This window comes from Myotis daubentonii, chromosome X (genome assembly GCF_963259705.1).
Source record: "Myotis daubentonii chromosome X, mMyoDau2.1, whole genome shotgun sequence".
NCBI classification, from domain to species: Eukaryota; Metazoa; Chordata; class Mammalia; order Chiroptera; family Vespertilionidae; genus Myotis; species Myotis daubentonii.
In genome coordinates, this window is record NC_081861.1 from 124,240,089 (window position 1) to 124,255,771 (window position 15,683).

Genomic DNA, 15,683 nt, shown 5'->3' on the forward strand with positions numbered 1-15,683 from the left:
TTTTATCCTCTGAAATAGCAAATTTAAGAAAATAATTTAATAAGAATAGCAAAAGAACATTTATTCCAAGAGGCCACCTTGAAAGCAGTTTTTCTCCTTAACACAAATCTGCCCCTAGTGTTAAAAGTGACCTGGGTCCTAGCAGGTTTGGTTCAGTGGATAGAGCATCAGCCTGTGGACTGAAGGGTCTCGGGTTTGATTCTGGTCAAGGGCATGTACCTGGGTTGTAGGCTTGAGCCCCAACCCTGGTCGGGGTGCGTGCGGGAGGCAACCAATGGATGTGTCTCTCTCACATCGATGTTTCTCTCTGTCTCTCCCCGTCCCTTCCACTCCCTCACAGCGGTTCTCAACCTTCCTAATGCCGTGACCCTTTAATACAGTTCCTCATGTTGTGGTGACCCCCAACCATAAAATTATTTTCGTTGCGACTTCATAACTGTAATTTTGCTACTGTTATGAATCGTAATGTAAATATCTGATATGCAGGATGGATTTTCAGGGGTCGCAACCCACAGGTTGAGAACCTCTGCAAGTCTAAAACTTATCAATGGAAAAATATCCTCAGGTGAGAATTAACAAAAAAAGAAAAGTGACCTGGGATATAATCTGGGTTTGTTTTCAAATAATCACTGTGGGAAAACTGCCAAGTAGAAAAGTAGGAGAATATATAAATCGACTCTTGTTCAGAGGCATTTCCAGATGGCAACAGATCCATTCATTCCATAAATATACACCTACTTTATACTGAGATTTTCTTCAAATGTGTTTTTTCAGGGACCACTCTGCCACTCAGGGAAACAGCCACAGACCCCATGGCACCAATTAGAGTGCCTCATTATTGGTAGCTTCTCAACGATTTATTGGAGAATAATACTTTCAGAAGTTTGTAGTTTTAAAAAAGAGTACCTGAAAAATCTCCAGTTTTGCCTCCTACATTCTAATTTAGCTTTCAAGACAAATTCTTTGTACTCAGATACCATAATTATACACCAGCTTAAACGAGGAATACGTCCTTTTGTAGTTAGTTAATTAGTGAACCTAAAAATAAATATGAGATACCTGATTTTTTTAAACCTTTCTGTGGTTTTCCTTCTATAGGTTGCAAGTATTTTATCCTGTATATTAATGCTACTCAGTTTAAAGCAAAGGGTTCCAATAAACTTTTTAAAGTAAACTTACAAAAAAAAATCCTTCTGGTTTTAATTGAATGTCCTCTCAAAAGGGTTCTGTTTTTATACGTCTTCTGGCAGACTATTTTCCAGTTCTTCTTTCCAGTTATTTGACTTCACTTTTTCCCCACTTCTGTGGCTTTTCTACATTCCTTCACTTTGATTTTCTATTTTTATTCTGCATTTCTCTACTCTATGTTATTTAAATTTACCAATTAAATTATTCCCTAGTATCAACTCAGAAGATGACCGAGGAGTGGGTGAAGGACATGGAAAATTTTGCCTTTAGTGAACACAAATTAGTCATTGGCTTTAACACATTCATGTTTATTTCTTCAGTTCTTCTTCCTCATTTGATGAGCCTTTCGTTCTGTTCAGCTTTCTGTTTGTTTTTCCTACTTTGCCCTTCCATTGCAAAGCTGGAGACAATATCTACATTTGCAAAAGGTATTATTGGCATTGCTTAGAAAAGTTCCAAATAGCTTTCCAGTCATCAAGATATAGAATGGCCCTGGTTGGTTTGGCTCAGTGGATAGAGTGTTGCACTGCAGACTGAAGGATCCCAGGTTCGACTCCAGTAAAAATATATATTTTTAAAAAGATATAGAATGAATTAGACATAAAAACACAAATGACAGCCCTGGCTGGTTTGGCTCAGTGGATAGAGCGTCGGCCTGCGGACTGAAAGTTCCCAGGTTCGATTCCGGTCAAGGGCATGCACCTTAGTTGCGGGCACATACCCAGTGGGGAGTGTGCAGGAGGCAGCTGATCGATGTTTCTCTCTCATCGATGTTTCTAACTCTCTATCCCCCTCTCCCTTCCTCTCTGTAAAAAATCAATAAAATATATTTTAAAAACAAACAAAAAAAACCCCACACAAATGACTTTTGATTTAATGCAGGAAGCCCTCTCAGTGGTGGTCGCCGTAAGAAAGGAGCATTTGACTAGCCTTCTGAGAGCAAGAATAATAGTTCAGACTTATTATTTTTATACCTGGTTTCCAGAGTGACCTGTATTTCTGGTGAATCTTTAATACTCTTTTCGACTAATTTACAGGAAGCCAAAAAAGCCCACAATTATTTCTCCAGTTAATGAAGTGACCTTGTATCTTATAGTTAGAGCAGAGGGCTGAGAAACCTCATAACCACATGTAGAATCTCCTGTCTGGATTTCTTAAAGGCTACCTTTGTCCTTTAACACTTTCACCTTTAACACTTGGTGGGGGATAGTTTGGGAATAGTAGTAATGGAATGAGGGAATGGAAAAGGAGAGCAACAAATGGAAAAATTATTAGCAAGGCATCAAAACCCAACTGAGTGAGCAGCTCATTCACATAATGCTGCTTTTTCTAAATACTGTCAATGTATTTTTACCATTAACCATCTTAAAATGGATAAATTAACCGAGAAAATAGAATTTTCAGGGCAACTCTTTGATTTTTCTCCAGTTGTAAGATTTCAATCTTTTGAAAACATTGAATTTTAGAACTATACATAGTTAATTCTTGGACTTACCAAGGCTAAACAATGATTAATTGAAGAGTCCTTCAGAGACACTGCCTAAAGTGTGAACAGAGAAGCTATCAACTGATTGTGAATATCCTTCAAAAGAATCCCTTAATTTTTTTAGCTTCATTTATACTTTTAAAATGTTTGTTTTACTCCATGTCTAGAAGTACTATTTCACTGCCTGAAAAGTTTAGGTTTTCCTTTGTTTGTGAAAATTTATTCCTGAATATAAAAATAGATCAAAATAGGTAGCAGATTTGGGGTCTACCAAACTTGAGGCTGCTCTCAACTCCAGACCAGGCCTTGTTATTATTACTAACAGTGTTATTACTGACGTTATTGCTAACAGTGAACCAGAAACTCCAGAGCCAAAGACAGGGGGTTTCGCCCGGCCAGCATGGCTCAGTGGTTGAGCATAGACTGAAGAACCAGGAGGTCACATTCAATTCCTGGTCAGGGTACATGCCCAGGTTGTGGGCTCGATTTCCAGTAGGGGGTCTGCAAGAGGCAGCTGGTCAATGATTCTCATCATTGATATTTCTCTCTCTCTCCCGCTCTGAAATCAATAAAGATATATTTTAAAAATAAAGAAGATTGGGGGTTTCACACACACACCTCTTTCCCCATCATATTCAATACCCCAACAACACCCATATATTACATGACTTCTTTTGGCCCAGTGTCTATTTTATTATGCTCACAGATGTTGTGGGTCAGGGGTTTAGACAGGACACTGGAGGGATGGTTTGTCTGGGACGTCAGCTGGGAAAACTCAAATGCTGGGGAAGTGACTAGACCATGGGCAGGGTCAGTGGGGCTGGAAGTATCTGAAGGCTTCCTACTCACAAGTCTGACCCTACAAGCGTTGCCTACCGGAGACTGCTGGATCACCTGTCAGGGGGCCTCCTCACAGCATGGCAGCCTTGAGCGAGTTGGATTGGGTTTAGTAAACAAGGTGGAAGCTATTTGGCCTTTTATGCTCCAGCCTCAGAAGTCACACAGCTAGCCCCCTCCTGCCATACCCAAGCAGTCACAGCAGTCACAGCCTGCCCGGAAAGACTCCAGGGGAAGGGGATCCGACTCCCCCCTCTTGATGGAGGGCTGGCAAAGGCCCATCACAGAAAAGCAACATCATGGCCATCTTTGGAAAAATGACACCCGCCTAAGATGTTCACGAGAAGGTGTAGATTATTTATTTCTCAAATTACATTTTTAAAAATATTTTTTATTGATTTCAGAGAGGAAGGGAGAGGGAGAAAAATAGAAACATCAATGTTGTGAGAGTATCATTGATTGGCTGTGTGCCCTGACCGGGAAACCAAACCAAAGCATGACCTCTTGGTTCCTAGGTCGAAGCTCAACCACTGAGCCACACAGGCTGGGCTCTCAAATTACATTGGCATTTATTTATCTTAGTTTCTTTCTTTCTCGCTGTGGACTTCCCTCAGATGGCTGGTGGTCTTTGCTTACTCAGTCATGTTTGAGAGTGAAGCAACCTAAAGATTGACTAAGTGAGCACCCAAAACTCCTGATTACATAGGGCTTTTCGGTGGGGGTCCTAACATCACCCCGGCTTTCCTAATCCTTCTTAAATAGTTTATTCAGGGATGCTGGAGAAGAACCTCCCTTTTGCCCTTTACTTTGCCTCGGGGTAACTGCCTGCCTAATAAAGTTTTTATGGTTAGGGTGGAGGGTGACCCTTCTGTTTGAAGACTTCCAGTTCATTCTTCAGCATGGTAACTATATCACAGTGAAGAATGAATGGGCTGTGGGGGGAGATAAAAGCAAACATAGTAAGTCCCCACTTAATGCCTTCAGGAGGTTCTCCAACTTTTGGTGAAACACATAATAAAACCAATGTTACCACAGGCTAACTGATACAGACAAGCATTAGGTTCCTATGGTGTCTCATCAACATTATAATGAAACAACATTATTCAAGGACCTGCTGGATGGCACAGTTAACTGGTGAATCTAAGTGCTAGACATGAGTGTTAACTGTATTGTTCTTACAACTTTTCCTAAGGTCAGAAATTTCTCCAAATAAAAGGTCTGGGGGGAGGGGGACATTAAAAACAACCTAAATATCTAACAACCTAATATCTAGACAATAAAGCAATAGTAAAATAAATTACAATAGTGTATATTTACATGGGGAAATATGCAGTCATTAAAAAGTGTTTTTAAAGAAAAACACAATCTTCTAAAAAAAGGTTTTCTTGGCCCTAGCTGGTTTGGCTCAGTGGGTAGAGCGTCGGCCTGCGGACTGAAGGGTCCCAGGTTCCATTTCGGTCAAGGGCACATGCCTGGGTTGCGGGCACATCCCCAGTAGGGGGCATGCAGGAGGCAGCCTATCAATGATTTTCTCTCATCATTGATGTTTCTATCGCTCTCTCCCCATCTCCTTTCCTCTCTGAAATCAATAAAAATATATTTAAAAAATAATAATTAACAAAATAAAAAAGGGTTTCTTGTAACTATAATCAGTCAATTTAAAAAAAAAAACTACTACAGCCATGCTGTTCTTTTAAAAACATGCGAAAAAGATCTCATACATAATGTGCTACTATAGGCAGACCTTCCTGATGGTGTTTGAAGCCTGTGGTACATACCTTCATGTGATTATTTGTATTGTCATAGGAATCAAGTTTACAGGGTGACTGTGGTAGAGTCCTTATAATGAAAGTAGGAGAGGGTTGTGGATCCTTCCCTGAAGGGCATCTGTGTCTGTGCTGAGGGCAAATGAGTGATTCCATTAGTGCCTTGATCCTCTCTTTAGAAATCCTGTTTGTTTTACTCTTTTGAAAGATATATGCTCATAAACAGACTAGTAAGAAACCTGCCCCACTGTATGCCAGATAAGGCCAAAGCAAGTTATACATGGATTTCACTGAGGACCCACAATTTGTGCCCACCCCTTGGGCAATCCCTCTGCCATTGCTCCAAATCACTGAGATCTATGTCCTGTAGGTCCCAGTATACCTCAGAAAATGGAAGTCCGTTAGCACACTTGGCACATTGTAGGTATTTAATATTTACTGATTAGAACTGAAAGTTAAAATACCTAGTAAACTTACTATAGCAAATAAAATTCAGTGGTTCAAGCTAACATTTGCTGGTAATGGTAAATTCCTCTTATAGACAGATCACTGCATTCTATATACTACTTGGTTAGGGGTATTGAAATCCTTAGAGTTAGAGGGGAAGAGCCAAAAGGTAGAGAGGAAGGTGATAATATGGTGGCAGTGACTGTCAATATGATATTGGCCAGAGAGTGGATAGAATAGGCATGAATGTTGAGAACTGATATCACAAATAAGCTTTGACCAGCAAGAACATGTAAGTAACAATTGTAGTCAAAGCCACACACAGATCCATATCAAACAAATTCCAGAGAGGGTTAGGATCTAGTCGTGAGGGTGGATTGGTGAGTTACAGGATGTCTTATTGCCATGGAAGCAGGAATAGTTAAGTAAAGGTCACAGTGTACTCATCTTCAAGGTTAACTGAGGCAAAATGTTAAGTTAACCATTCCAGTGAATGAAAAGGATCCAAAGCCAATTACACTCAAAGCACAAATGAGCTGAAAGTGCTTTGTTTCTTGGAAAATGATCACTTTATATAGCTGGGAGCTTCAGCCAATAACCTTTAAGATAATTAATACTGGAGATCAAGAGCATCCTACGCAGTTTTTATTCTTAGCAGAAAGCTGATTTCATTCAGGAAATGCTGTGTCACTAATTCCCCATAATAAAAGCATAGCCAACATCTAAGAGCACCTACCATGTACCACGCACTGTGCTGCACTTCTTAATTTCATCAGTGCAGCAAGCCTATGATTAGATGCTATCATTTCCATTTTGTGGAAAAGGTCACTGGCATGTAGTGGGATTAAGTGATTAGCCCAAGCTCCCACTGGTGGTAGGCACCACAAATCAAGACTTGAGTATAGTCTACACGTAGATTGCTTCTCACATCCTCAGAGACAATAGGCAGACTAACAAATGGTGGTGGTCTTCAGAATAAGAATTACTTCAGTGTAAGTAAGTAAGTAGATATCCATCTAACAGTTCAGAAATAATAACACTAGATGACCATTAGATTATGCGATTTCCTGACTGTCTAATCCAGTGGTTCTCAACCGTGGCTGCACATTAGAATCACCTAGGAATCTTTTTAAAATCCTGATTTCTGGGCCTCATCCTCCAGAAATTCTGTTTCTTTGTTATGGGGTGGGGCCACAACATTCTAATGTGCAGCCAAGGTTGAGAACCACTGGTCTAATGGAACAAATTTAGACAAAACCTCAGCATTACTAAAACTCTGTTTGCTATAAAGAACTGCATTCTGGCAATGGTATATTACATTGAAAGAAATGGTATATTATGTTGAATGAAAAATGCAGAGGTTTAAAATTCAGGTAGATTGAGCTTTTAACTGTGGTTCTGCCCCTAACTTTGCTTAGTCAAGATACTTAAGTCATCTAAAGTTTAGCATCTTCATCTAAGAAATGGAAACATCTACTTCATCTGGGTGTTATGAGAATTACAGCTACCTCTTCCCATCTCACTATTGTAGCTTCTAGAGATTGGTACAAAAAAAGGTAAGCTGCCTGTGTCTCCAAAAAGAGTAATTTCTGGCTCACTTTGGAAGAGGTGGCCAAGATGTTATGTCAAGAACTAGCTGATGCTTTGGACAGTCTCTTTGTTACCTGGGGTTTCTACTTTGCCATGTGTGAAACTGGGGAGTTTGAATAGATGATCTCTAAGCTCAAGCTCCCACTGAATGAATCTAAGAGAAGATTTTGGTTTGTCCTACACCAACCTTGCCTAGTAATACACATCTGGGAACAACTCTGGAGATCATTGATAGGAGTATGCAGCCAAGGAACGGAGCTAAAAATCAAGGAAAAGTGTAATACACATTTGTATTTGTTCTTCTATTTGTGTCCCCCCCATCCAGAAAGCCTCCAAGGACACTTTGAATAAAGGACAATTCAGTTAACACCTCACATATTCCCAGAAACCACCCCTATTACACAAACAGGTAGGGACAGCAGGAAAGCATGCCACAAACTCACAGGATTCATACATTTTGACATAGAACTCTTTGTTCATAGCCTTTGGGCTTAAGCAAAAAGTCTCATCAGAAATAGCAATAAATTCTGGAGGGATTTAGGTGATAAACCTGACCATGATAAAAGTACTGGAAATGATTGAATGTATAAAAACTTGGACTGTGCGCTAAATAAAAAGAAAAGCAACAGTCAGTGTTAACCTATATGTACATGGGCAAAAGCTGGAAGGCTATCGTAAAAAAAAAATGGATGGAAGAATTGTAAGTGATATTCTTTGCACATGCCTTTAATTGTATGCTTTGATAATTACCAAAGAGGAGAACACAGTGGGAAACAATATTTACATAGCACAAAAGCTCACTATGCCAGATAGACAAGGAATTCATGCAAGTGATTAAAACTCCAGGTTCCAGTCACTAAATGGCCAATGGTGCTTTACATACAACAAAATGTAGACAATAAACCCACATGGGAGGGTGGAAATACATCTTTTAGTTTCTCTGTTACCTATAACACAATTAAAATCTTAAAACCTCATTTGGGCAGGGCTGTGGAGAAACTGGTGCCCTTAAAACTTTAATGATAGCCCTATAGAGTAAAGCTATAAGCCCTGGCTGGTGTGGCTCAGTTAGTTGGGTGGCATTTGAAAGGTTGCTGGTTCCGTTCCTGGTCAGGGCACATGTGTGGATGTGGGCTCAATCCCCAGTAGGAAGCAGTGATTGATGTTTTGCTCTCACATCAATATTCTCTCTCTTACCCTCTCCCTCTCTCTAAAAATCAGTTTTAAAAAATGTTTAAAATTATTTTCCAATATTCTAAAAAAAAAGAGAGAGCTATAAAATTCCCTAAGCCTTTCACATGGTAATTCCACACACCATATAGGTAAACTACCAATTACCTGGAAAAGTCTTAGCTATTCCAAAAGCCACACTCTTGAGAGCCAAGGTTTACTGTTAGTAGCAAAGGGGAGAAAAGGAGCTTTATAATTTAAGTGCAAATGAAGAGCAGTCACTTCAAGCTTCTTTAACAGGGAACTGAATTAACTTAGTTTAGAGGTCACAAACTTTCTGTAAAGGGCCAGATGGTCAACTTTTTTTGGCTTTGTGGGCTAAACCATCTCTGTATCAACTACTCAACTGCTGTTGGGGAGGGAAAGAAGCAACAGACAATATGTAACAAACAGGAATGACTTGGTGTTCCAATAAAACTTTATAAAACCAGATGTTTTCAAAATCCATACAGTGTACCAAAGAAGAAACCCTAAAGTAAAATATGGCCTTTGGGAGGTAATGATATATCAATGTGGCTTCACCAATTGAAACAAATGTCCCACACTGGTGAAGGATGTTGATATCTGGGGAGGGGAGTTACCTGAAAACTCCCTGTACTTTCTGCTAAATGTTACTGTGAACCTAAAACTGCTCTTAAAAATAGACTATCAGTAAAAAACAACAGGTGGCTGGCCCTCAGGCTATTGTCCCATAACCTCTCTTAAAGTGCAGTATTCTGAAAACAAGAGGATTTGCCCAGCTCTGAAGCCAGATTATCAGGGAAGTAAAACAACTGAATGCACATATACTATTTTTTAACTTTTATTTATTGATTTGAGAGAGAGACTGATTTGTTGCATTCTTTGGTTGATTCTTTCATGTGCCCTGATCTGGAATCGAACCTGCAAACCTTGGCATGTTGGGACGATGCTCTAAAGGTGGTTCTCAACCTTCCTAATGCCGCGGCCCTTTAATACAGTTCCTCATGTTGTGGTGACCCCCAACCATAAAATTATTTTCGTTGTGACCTCATAACTGTAATTTTGCTACTGTTATGAATCGTAATGTAAATATCTGATATGCTATATGTGTTTTCCGATGGTCGCGACCCACAGGTTGAGAACTGCTGTACCAACTGAGCTACCTGGCCAGGACCAGTATTTTTTTAAAGGAAAAGTGGAACCCTTGCTGGGTCTGTTTGGTTGGAGCATTGTCCCATACACCAAAAAAAAAAAAAAAAAGTTGCAGGTTTGATTCCCCATCAAAGGCACATACCTAGGGTTTTGGGTTCAATCCCCGGGTTGGGGCATAACCAGGAAGTAGCCGATGGATGTATGTCTCACACATCGATGTTTCTCTCTCTCCCTCCCTCTCTCTAAAATTAATAAAAACATATCCTTGGGTGAGGACTTAAAAAAAAAAAAAGAGGAAAAGTGGTGGTATTTTCTGATTCTACAAAACCAAAATTTTCCAAAGCTTGCTAACAGTGTGGTCAATTTCCCAATGTTTAACGGGAAGAAACCATTCAGTCAACACTAGGTCAGTTAAGTGTGTTCACGTCTCCCCTTCAAAAGTACACAAAAGGGCAAAGACGTGGAATGAAACCAGAGCTACACTTTTAGTACCCAGAGTCTGATAAAACCAGGTTATGTTGAAATCCAGCCCTACCAAATCAATAAGACCCAAAAGGCCAATTCTTTTTTTCAGCTGAAAGGCTGGGCAAGATGCATGAAGCTAAATGAAATTGTTATCTTCCCCTTTAATTCTGAGTAGCTGGCTTGTCTCCCAACAGGTTAGTCTAATTCTTGGCAACTCCTCACAGAAGAAAAACCCTACTGCTTACAGGAAAGGTGTGTCTTGTGCATTTATGTAAAGGTACGAAATAAAAACACCCAGAAACAGAAAGCGATTGTTTTTCCCTTTTCCTCCCACAATTAAAAAACAACAACTTATCTTCTCCAGAAACAAAATTCCTGTTCTCCCCTGGCTTTAAGGAGCATAATAACTTAAAAACCCAAGACTTTTTGAAGAGCAATCATTTGGAACTAAAGTCAACTTCTCAGTGGGTATCAGAATCTTAAAATACTTTCTCAAGGAAAACAGAGGTGGCTGGGCCCTTAAAGCTAAAAATAGTAAAACCTGGGAAAATGGCTGCTACCTTCTAATCACTAAAGGCTCAGAGGTTCACAGAACCAGTGTGATTCTGGTAGAAATTTTTTCTGTGAAGAGAAGGCTGAGTTGTCAGACAACCTGCTTTCTGGTGGTTTCATTTGGGAGATGCCATATTTAAACGTGGGGACATTATAGAAGTTTAAACTTATATAACAACTGCCTCAGTTAAAGTGGCATGGTTTAATAACCTTTATATGGAGTCAGTACTCGCCATTTATGGAGCGCCCACTCTCTTCAGAGAGCAAAACATCTGAGGAAGCTGTGAGAGGTCACAAGGAAGCAGAAGTTCTACCCTCTGCAAAGAAACAGTTTAGAATAAAATGAAATAACAGAAGCCAGGTGCAAATGCCTTTCATACAAAGAGTGCAGCAATGCAAAAGACTAAGTGCAAAGGAGCTGGAAAATACAACAAATATGAAGTTAAGTCTGCAGGGAGGGATAAAAGTGATTAATCAAGGAACCAGAAATGGATAGGGTGAAACTGAATGATATAAAGCACGTCCCAATGAAAATGTGAATCATTTCCTATGAACTCATTCAAGATTCTGAAGGTTCTAGTTCAATTTGTTGTAACAGTCTAAGTTCTCCTTTTCTTAGATCAGTAAGAGAACTTGTGAAACATTTATTTTTTACATTTATTTTTCCTTTTTTAAAAAAATATATTTTATTGATTTTTTACAGGGAGGAAGGGAGAGGGATAGAGAGCCAGAAACATCAATGAAAGAGAAACATCGATCAGCCGCCTCCTGAACATTCCCCACCGGGGATGTGCCCACAACCAAGGTACATGCCCTTGACCGGAATCGAACCTGGGACCTTCCAGTCCGCAGGCCGACGCTCTATCCACTGAGCCAAACCAGTCAGGGCTATTTTTCCTTTTTTAATGTCTGTTTTATGTATTCCATTTTTTCCTAATTGGAACATTCCTCGTAATAGCCATTGTAACATTAGATTATAATTTCCTTGAGGGATCGCAGCAGTTTGGTAGGACCTAGCTGTAATAGTTTAGCCCACATTTGTGTCTGGCCATATTCTGGAGCTTCCAACCTGACAGTTACCAACCTGACAGTTACCAAGCAGAGTTTTTAGGACATAAAATGTTAGGTTGTCTTTAAATAATATTTTGTTCTTTTTCTTGCATTTTTCTTCTTAAGTGCAGGACAATTGTACTTCCAATGTCCTGATTTTTACAATATCTGCAAATGTCTAAAGGCAACAGGAAAGAGTCTGAGTAGACTTGGATTTTGTTTTAAATTTTGTTTTAATTTCTGTTGCTTCATCTTATTAAGGGAATCTTAATGACTAGCTATTATAACAAAGAGACAACTAAGAAAAAAACTTCTTTTAATTTAGAAGTTTTCCAATTAAAAGGATCCAGTGTCTGGCCTTGACAGTAGGATCTATAGTGACTCAAACTGTTAGCGGTGAAACACCACCAGAGGTGAGACCTCAGTCCAGCAACCTTGGTATTTGAGTTCTAAGAAAGGATTCAGAGTCAAGACTCCAATTATAAGAGAAAGTTTCTTTAGAAAGTCACACAAGTAGAAAAGGTGAGCCAGCTGGACTGCATGGGCTCAGGAAAAAAGTTAAGAGAGGCAAAAGAAAGGCCCTTAGAGCTTAGGAAAAAGACCAAGGTAACATGCGGGGGGGGGGGTGGGGGGGGGAGAGAAGGGAAAGGTTCAAGCAGTCTCCAGAGAGAGCACCTGGGGAAAGAAGAAGGGAAGACACTGATCACTAAGAGAACTTTCAATTCATAACAACTTCTTAACAGAAAGACCTCAAACTTTTGCAAATATAACAAAGAACTACCATAACATTAACTGCCCAAAACAATAAATTGGTCCCCAAATTCTGAGAGTAACAGGTTTCAAGAAAAAAGAGGAAAAGTTATATTGAGAAATAAAATCAATAAATGTTTATTCTGACCATTAAAAAATGTTATGTCCCTCTTACTTCTAGTAAAAATTAATACATATGTCTGAAGCTGCACTGTCCAATAGAAATATAATGTCAGCCACATATGTAATTTTAAACTTCCTCGCAGCACATTAACATAAAAAGAAACAGGTGACATTTTTAACATTTTATTTAATCCAACCTCTCCAAAAGATTTTCATTTCAACATGGAATCAATACAAAAATATATTGAGATATTTTACTATTTTTATATTAAGTCCATGAAACCCAGTGTGTATCTTATACTTAAAATCTCAATTCAAAGCTAAATTCCTATCAGAAATAACTGATCTATAATTAGATGTCATTAAATTTATAGTTAAGATAGATTCACATATCCAAATTGTTCCAAATACACTTAAAAGTTTTCCAATTAACTGAATCAAGTATCAGTTTTAAATTTAAGTTGCAATTAAATCAATTCAGTTTCTCAGCCACACTAGCCACATTTCAAGAGCTTAATAGGCTCAAGTGGCTAGTGCTGGCCATACTAGACAAAGAAGGCTAAAGAAATAAGATATATTTAGTAGAAAATTAAGGCATTAAAAACAGAAAGTATAAATGTTTATCATAGCAGATGACAGATCTGTCATATCAATAAATATAAATTGGTTAAACTTAATCACATAAAAGAAAAATTTTTTTTAATATAGTTTTATTGATTTCAGAAAGGAAGGGAGAGGGAGAGATAGAAACATCAATGATGAGGAGACTCATTGGTCGGCTGCCTCCTGCACGGCCCCTACTGGAGATCAAGCCCACAATCCAGGCATGTGCCCTGGATAAGAATCGAACCCAGGATCCTTCAGTCTGCAGGCCGACACTCTGTCCACTGAGCCAAACCAGCTAGGGCAAAAGAAAAAATTTAATGCACAAAGCAAAACCTAACTTTATACTGTATTTCAAGGCAATATTACAAAGTAATTCTGAAGAAAAAAAAAAAAAAGAATGGCGATGCACTACCAGAAAATATAAACAAGAGGAAAATAGGGATCTAGATCCCAATGTCAAATAAGGTTGAATCCAGACCAAGAAGCATTAAACTAGTAAAAGGAGAGCACTCTATTGCTAAATGGTACATCTCACAACAAGGACATAACAGTTAACAATATCCAAGCAGCAAACATCACATTAACAAACATAAAGCAAAAACCATAGGCAATATATGAAGAAATAAAATCATGTTATTAGGAAACTTGAACTTCTCTTGGGCCATGACAGATCAAGGAGATTAAAAAAAAATAAAAGTAGAGCCCTGGCTGTTTTGGCTCAGTGGTTAGCGTGTTGATCTGCAGATGGAAGGGTCTGGGTTCAGTTCCCAGTCAAGAGCATGTACCTGGGTTGCAGGCCCAATCCTGGCCTGGGTCAGGGGATGTGCAGGAGGCAACCGATCGATGTGTCTCTCTCCCCTCGCCCCAGTCCCTCCCTTCCACTCTCTAAAAATCAATGGGAAAAAAATATCCTCGGGTGACAATTAACCAAAAAAATAAATAAAAGTGAAAGTAGAGAAAAGTTAAACAACATAATTAATATGGTAGATTTGGGTTATGCTCTCTTCTCTGTAACCTGTGAAGAAAGCATAACTCAAAGAACATTCACGGCAGCGTAGTATTCCATTGTGTAGATGTATCACGGTTTTCTAATCCATTCATCTACAGATGGTCACTTAGGCTGTTTCCAAATCTTAGCTATGGTAAATTGTGCTGCTATGAACATAGGGATGCATATATCCTTTCTGATTGGTGTTTCTGGTTTCAGGAACTCTTACCATTTGCCACAGCATGGATGGAACTGGAGAGCATTATGCTAAGTGAAATAAGCCAGTCAGAGAAGGATAAATACCACATGATCTCACTCATTTGTAAAAATATAATGAACAACATAAACTATGGAACAAGGACTGATCCAGAGACGGAGAGGCATTGATTGGACTGTCGGGCCTTGGAGGGAAGGTAGCGGAGGGTGGGGGTAAGGGGGAAGATCAACCAAAGGACTTATATGCAAGCATATAGGCCTAACCAATGGACACGGAAAACGGGGGGGTGAGGGGATGAGCGGGGGGGGGGTAGGGGGTAACGTGGGGATAAGGACACATATGTAATATCTTAATCAATAAAAAATATATTTTAAAAAAAGATTAAAAAGAACATTCACAAGAAATAACCAAATATTGGGCTACAAAATAAATGTCAACAAATTAAATAATGATTCAGATAACATTCTCTGATCACAATGCAACAGAACTAAGTATAAAGAAAATTAGGGCTATAAAACTGTAGCTAAACAACAGAGCAGAAGGGAAAGTCATGGTAGACATTAATGAACTAGAAACAAACGTCATAAGACTAATCAACGAATCCAATCACATAAGGCACCATCTAATCTAATCTAGAAAGAGGAGAGGAGAGAACAAATATAAAATAAAGGGGAAAGAGCCAGAGAGAAAATTAAGACTGATATGAGACTACTATCTCAGCAATGAAAACTGACTTTGCATCCCAATGACCAGGATAATTTTCTAGAGAAATACATCAAAATGATCAAAATAGACTCTAAAAGAAACAAAAAAAATCTATACAGATACAATCCCAAAAGTTGTCAAAAAACAATAGACCCCAAAACAACTAGGTTTAAAAGGTTTCAGGGGGGATTCTAACAAATCTTTAAAGAACAGATCATTAGAAGGATAAATTGGTCTGAATATAGAAAAAAATTATTTTTTTCTGAAACTAGCATGACATTGATTAGAAAATCTAACAGATTGCTCATACACACAACATCTATAGACAAAAAGCACCTGGATAGCAATATAATGAACCCAGGAATGCATCATACTATTCTCTCTCTACTTCTGCATGTGTTTAAGATTTTCCATAATAAAAAGCTAAACTAAAATGCTATCTAAACATCATTTTCCACTTACCCAAAGTTTGACAAGGTGGTGAATGTGTAGGAAAACAGGACCACTCAACCTTCTAGTGAAGATAAAACAGACAACCTCTAAGGAAGGCAGGTTGACAATGTTTATCAA

The 15,683-nt window shown here is 38.8% G+C and overlaps 1 protein-coding gene across 2 annotated transcripts in view; it reads right to left on the minus strand.

Annotated features, from left to right (window-relative positions):
* The window catches only part of PDK3 (pyruvate dehydrogenase kinase 3), a 72,893-nt gene that overhangs the window by 52,589 nt on the left and 4,621 nt on the right, over nt 1–15,683 (minus strand). The window lies entirely within an intron of this gene.